Source organism: Calypte anna, chromosome 13 (genome assembly GCF_003957555.1).
Source record: "Calypte anna isolate BGI_N300 chromosome 13, bCalAnn1_v1.p, whole genome shotgun sequence".
NCBI lineage: Eukaryota > Metazoa > Chordata > Aves > Apodiformes > Trochilidae > Calypte > Calypte anna.
The window spans coordinates 17690116-17696115 of NC_044259.1; the positions used below are offsets into that span (position 1 = coordinate 17690116).

The window sequence follows — 6000 nt, forward strand, 5'->3', positions numbered from 1 at the left end:
GCCGAGGAAGCAGAATATCTGTTCCAGAGGTGGCTCTGGCAAGGTGAGCAAAGTCTGGTGTGCAGAAGGAGCAGTTATTTCTCAGGTATTTTATTGCTGTCGAAGGCATTGGCGTCGCCTGTTTTTTGTGTTTTCCAGGTGTCCTCCAAACCTACTTTTGGCCCCCCACAAGAATGGCAGGCAGATGGGTGAGAGGCTGAGGTAAAGGGGTAGGAGGTGGACATCACAGTGGGCTGCCTGTTGTTGGAGGCACTACCTCAGCATGTGCCTTTTGCTTTCACTTTTGCAGGTGCCACAACGATCCTTGGAGGGAGAAAGACACACATTTAGGAGCGGTTGGAGAAGGTGAGATGGTGGTGGGCTGGGTCAGCCATGGATTTTACGTCAGGTCCCTTAAATGTTTTGTTTTGTTTTGTTTTTGCAGGCGCTGTGTGTGCCACCTTTGGAACCGGATCGGCGTTGATGTTGAGCCGAGTTGGTGGCGAGGGGTTCATGGGGCTGCTGACTTCTGATCAGCAGAACAGGAACTCTTTCTCTTGGCGTTTCAGGTGCCCCAAGCGATGGTGGCAATGGCGTTCAACTCTGGAATGAGAAGGTGCGTGGTATACCACGGGGCTTCCTTGAGGAGGTGAGTGCAGCGGAAGTAGCTTGTGTTGGCTTAGGTGGGGCTTGTGCCAGCGCTCTTTGTGATCTGTGGGTTGTTTTTCCTTTTTTACGTATAGGGGATGAAGAGGAACCGTGCGACTGGAAATACATCCCAGTCAGACACTGTGGTTTTCACTACTGACCGTGGCTTTGTGCTGCTGTCGCTCTTGAAGATGAGTTGAGGGCCCAGGGGTGGGTGGGGAGGGGCTGAGCAGCGGAGTTGAGGTTGGGAATTGCAGGTGGTGTTTTGAAGTGAGTGTAGGGGAGAGGGCTGTCTGGGAGCGGCCCCCTTTGGGTGGGTGAAGGGAACAGGTTACTTTTCCAGTGTGATTCCAGCAGGGGCAGGGCAGCTCCAGCCTTGATGTGTGGGGTTGTGTGTTTTACGTTGTCCGTCTTTGTTGTCTTAGAGCTTCCTCAGGCCTTGATGGTCTTCTGTGTCCTCACAGTCCAGAGCAAGTCCTGCATCTTGGGCATCATCCCTGGAAAGCCTTTCCTGCTCAGCACGTTGCTAATCAGCAGCGCGTTATTCCGCACGACGAGTCTAAATTGCGGATCGGTCTCTTGACTTGGAAGTTTCTTGACTGTCATCTTCTTAAACATCATCGCCACCTGCACCAGCATCATCTTTGGTCGTGGATTTTCCCAGAGTGGGACTTTGTTCCCCGCACCCTTGCGTCTTCAGGTCTTGAAGCCTGCGTTCTTTGGCATCCCTTGATTCAGCCCCTTGTTTTGCCGTTGCATCGCTGTGGGTCTTCTTGCCAAACAGTCTTGGATCCCAGAGATCTTCTTCTTGCTCGGTGTTCTCTTGAGATCAAGTCTCATGATTTGCAGGGCTGTGTCTGGACTAGGTCTGAGTATTTGGCTTGGAGCTGCTCTTCCCAGAGTTATCGGGTCAGGGATTTTTGGAAGAGCCCTAAAGGACTAGTCCAGCACAGTTGAGCAGTATTCCAGTGACTTGTGTCATCTGTTTTTCAGATCCCGTGTGACAAGGATGTACATGAAAGAGCAGGAGAAGAGAAGAGCGCCATCCAAAGGTTAGTTAGGGTTTGGTGTTGGAGTGAAGGTCCCTCTCCTGGCTACCACAGTATGGTTTGTTTGTCCTTTTGAAGGTGAGAGCAGCCGAGGAAGCAGAATATCTGTTCCAGAGGTGGCTCTGGCAAGGTGAGCAAAGTCTGGTGTGCAGAAGGAGCAGTTATTTCTCAGGTATTTTATTGCTGTCGAAGGCATTGGCGTCGCCTGTTTTTTGTGTTTTCCAGGTGTCCTCCAAACCTACTTTTGGCCCCCACAAGAATGGCAGGCAGATGGGTGAGAGGCTGAGGTAAAGGGGTAGGAGGTGGACATCACAGTGGGCTGCCTGTTGTTGGAGGCACTACCTCAGCATGTGCCTTTTGATTTCAATTTTGCAGGTGCCACAACCATCCTTGGAGGGACAAAGACACACATTTAGGAGCGGTTGGAGAAGGTGAGATGGTGGTGGGCTGGGTCAGCCATGGATTTTACGTCAGGTCCCTTAAATGTTTTGTTTTGTTTTGTTTTCGCAGGCGCTGTGTGTGCCACCTTTGGAACCGGATCGGCGTTGATGTTGAGCCGAGTTGGTGGCGAGGCGTTCATGGGGCTGGTGACTTCTGATCAGCAGAACAGGAACTCTCTCTTGGCGTTTCAGGTGCCCCAAGCGATGGTGGCAATGGCGTTCAACTCTGGAATGAGAAGGTGCGTGGTATACCACGGGGCTTCCTTGAGGAGGTGAGTGCAGCGGAAGTAGCTTGTGTTGGCTTAGGTGGGACTTGTGCCAGCGCTCTTTGTGATCTGTGGGTTGTTTTTTCCTTTTTTACGTATAGGGGATGAAGAGGAACCGTGCGACTGGAAATACATCCCAGTCAGACACTGTGGTTTTCACTACTGACCGTGGCTTTGTGCTGCTGTCGCTCTTGAAGATGAGTTGAGGGCCCAGGGGTGGGTGGGGAGGGGCTGAGCAGCGGAGTTGAGGTTGGGAATTGCAGGTGGTGTTTTGAAGTGAGTGTAGGGGAGAGGGCTGTCTGGGAGCGGCCCCCTTTGGGTGGGTGAAGGGAACAGGTTACTTTTCCAGTGTGATTCCAGCAGGGGCAGGGCAGCTCCAGCCTTGATGTGTGGGGTTGTGTGTTTTACGTTGTCCGTCTTTGTTGTCTTAGAGCTTCCTCAGGCCTTGATGGTCCTCTGTGTCCTCACAGTCCAGAGCAAGTCCTGCATCTTGGGCATCATCCCTGGAAAGCCTTTCCTGCTCAGCACGTTGCTAATCAGCAGCGTGTTATTCCGCACGACGAGTCTAAATTGCGGATCGGTCTCTTGACTTGGAAGTTTCTTGACTGTCATCTTCTTAAACATCATCGCCACCTGCACCAGCATCATCTTTGGTCGTGGATTTTCCCAGAGTGGGACTTTGTTCCCCGCACCCTTGCGTCTTCAGGTCTTGAAGCCTGCGTTCTTTGGCATCCCTTGATTCAGCCCCTTGTTTTGCCGTTGCATCGCTGTGGGTCTTCTTGCCAAACAGTCTTGGATCCCAGAGATCTTCTTCTTGCTCGGTGTTCTCTTGAGATCAAGTCTCATGATTTGCAGGGCTGTGTCTGGACTAGGTCTGAGTATTTGGCTTGGAGCTGCTCTTCCCAGAGTTGTAGGGTCAGGGTTTTTTGGAAGAGCCCTAAAGGACTAGTCCAGCACAGTTGAGCAGTATTCCAGTGACTTCCGTCATCTGTTTTTCAGATCCCGTGTGACAAGGATGTAGATGAAAGAGCAGGAGAAGAGAAGAGCGCCATCCAAAGGTTAGTCATTGTTGGGTGTTGGAGTGAAGGTCCCTCTCCTGGCTACCACATTATGGTTTGTTTGTCCTTTTGAAGGTGAGAGCAGCCGAGGAAGCAGAATATCTGTTCCGGAGGTGGCTCTGGCAAGGTGAGCAAAGTCTGGTATGCAGAAGGAGCAGTTATTTCTCGGGTGTTTTATTGCCGTCGAAGGCATTGGCGTTGCCTGTTTTTTGTGTTTTCCAGGTGTCCTCCAAACCTACTTTTGGCCCCCGACAAGAATGGGAGGGAGATGGGTGAGAGGCTGAGGTAAAGGGGTAGGAGGTGGACATCACAGTGGGCTGCCTGTTGTTGGAGGCACTACCTCAGCATGTGCCTTTTGCTTTCACTTTTGCAGGTGCCACAACCATCCTTGGAGGGACAAAGACACACATTTAGGAGCGGTTGGAGAAGGTGAGATGGTGGTGGGCTGGGTCAGCCATGGATTTTACGTCAGGTCCCTTAAATGTTTTGTTTTTGCAGGCGCTGTGCGTGCCACCTTTGGAACCGGATCGGCGTTGATGTTGAGCCGAGTTGGTGGCGAGGGGTTCATGGGGCTGGTGACTTCTGATCAGCAGAACAGGAACTCTTTCTCTTGGCGTTTCAGGTGGCCCAAGCAATGGTGGCAATGGCGTTCAACTCTGGAATGAGAAGGTGCGTGGTATACCACGGGGCTTCCTTGAGGAGGTGAGTGCAGCGGAAGTAGCTTGTGTTGGCTTAGGTGGGACTTGTGCCAGCGCTCTTTGTGATCTGTGGGTTGTTGTTTTTTCCTTTTTTACGTATAGGGGATGAAGAGGAACCGTGCGACTGGAAATACATCCCAGTCAGACACTGTGGTTTTCATTACTGACCGTGGCTTTGTGCTGCTGTCGCTCTTGAAGATAAGTTGAGGGCCCAGGGGTGGGTGGGGAGGGGCTGAGCAGCGGAGTTGAGGTTGGGAATTGCAGGTGGTGTTTTGAAGTGAGTGTAGGGGAGAGGGCTGTCTGGGAGCGGCCCCCTTTGGGTGGGTGAAGGGAACAGGTTACTTTTCCAGTGTGATTCCAGCAGGGGCAGGGCAGCTCCAGCCTTGATGTGTGGGGTTGTGTGTTTTATGTTGTCCGTCTTTATTGTCTTAGAGCTTCCTCAGGCCTTGATGGTCCTCTGTGTCCTCACAGTCCAGAGCAAGTCCTGCATCTTGGGCATCATCCCTGGAAAGCCTTTCCTGCTGAGCACGTTGCTAATCAGCAGCGTGTTATTCCGCACGACGAGTCTAAATTGCGGATCGGTCTCTTGACTTGGAAGTTTCTTGATTGTCATCTTCTTAAACATCATTGCCACCTGCACCAGCATCATCTTTGGTGGTGGATTTTCCCAGAGTGGGACTTTGTTCCCCGCATCCTTGCGTCTTCAGGTCTTGAAGCCTGGGTTCTTTGGCATCCCTTGATTCAGCCCCTTGTTTTGCCGTTGCATCGCTGTAGGTCTTCTTGCCAAACAGTCTTGGATCCCAGAGATCTTCTTCTTGCTCAGTGTTCTCTTGAGATCAAGTCTCATGATTTGCAGGGCTGTGTCTGGGCTAGGTCTGAGTATTTGGCTTGGAGCTGCTCTTCTCAGAGTTATAGGGTCAGGGATTTTTGGAAGAGCCCTAAAGGACTAGTCCAGCACAGTTGAACAGTATTCCAGTGACTTGTGTATCACTGTTTTTCAGATCCCGTGTGACAAGGATGTACATGAAAGAGCAGGAGAAGAGAAGAGCGCCATCCAAAGGTTAGTTAGGGTTTGGTGTTGGAGTGAAGGTCCCTCTCCTGGCTGCCACATTATGGTTTGTTCTCCTTTTGAAGGTGAGAGTAGCCGAGGAAGCAGAATATCTGTTCCAGAGGTGGCTCTGGCAAGGTGAGCAAAGTCTGGTGTGCAGAAGGAGCAGTTATTTCTCAGGTATTTTATTGCTGTTGAAGGCATTGGCATCGCCTGTTTTTTGTGTTTTCCAGGTGTCCTCCAAACCTACTTTTGGCCCCTGACAAGAATGGCAGGGAGATGGGTGAGAGGCTGAGGTAAAGGGGTAGGAGGTGGACATCACAGTGGGCTGCCTGTTGTTGGAGGCACCACCTCAGCATGTGCCTTTTGCTTTCACTTTTGCAGGTGCCACAACCATCCTTGGAGGGACAAAGACACACATTTAGGAGCGGTTGGAGAAGGTGAGATGGTGGTGGGCTGGGTCAGCCATGGATTTTACGTCAGGTCCCTTAAATGTTTTGTTTTTGCAGGCGCTGTGCGTGCCACCTTTGGAACCGGATCGGCGTTGATGTTGAGCCGAGTTGGTGGCGAGGTGTTCATGGGGCTGGTGACTTCTGATCAGCGGAACAGGAACTCTTTCTCTTGGCGTTTCAGGTGCCCCAAGCAATGGTGGCAATGGCGTTCAACTCTGGAACGAGAAGGTGCGTGGTATACCACGGGGCTTCCTTGAGGAGGTGAGTGCAGCGGAAGTAGCTTGTGTTGGCTTAGGTGGGACTTGTGCCAGCGCTCTTTGTGATCTGTGGTTGTTTTTCCTTTTTTTACGTATAGGGGATGA

At 51.6% G+C, this 6000-nt stretch overlaps 2 long non-coding RNA genes across 2 annotated transcripts; both read left to right on the top strand.

Moving 5' to 3' along the window:
- The first annotated feature begins 3706 nt into the window (after positions 1–3706).
- Positions 3707–3976, top strand: LOC115599127. The gene is made up of 3 exons (XR_003988146.1): positions 3707–3725; positions 3814–3869; positions 3939–3976. It is a non-coding gene; the product is annotated as an uncharacterized LOC115599127 (long non-coding RNA).
- A 1487-nt stretch (positions 3977–5463) lies between these two features.
- On the top strand, positions 5464–5733 carry LOC115599123. Its single transcript, XR_003988140.1, has 3 exons — positions 5464–5482; positions 5571–5626; positions 5696–5733. It is a non-coding gene; the product is annotated as an uncharacterized LOC115599123 (long non-coding RNA).
- Positions 5734–6000: the final 267 nt, after the last annotated feature.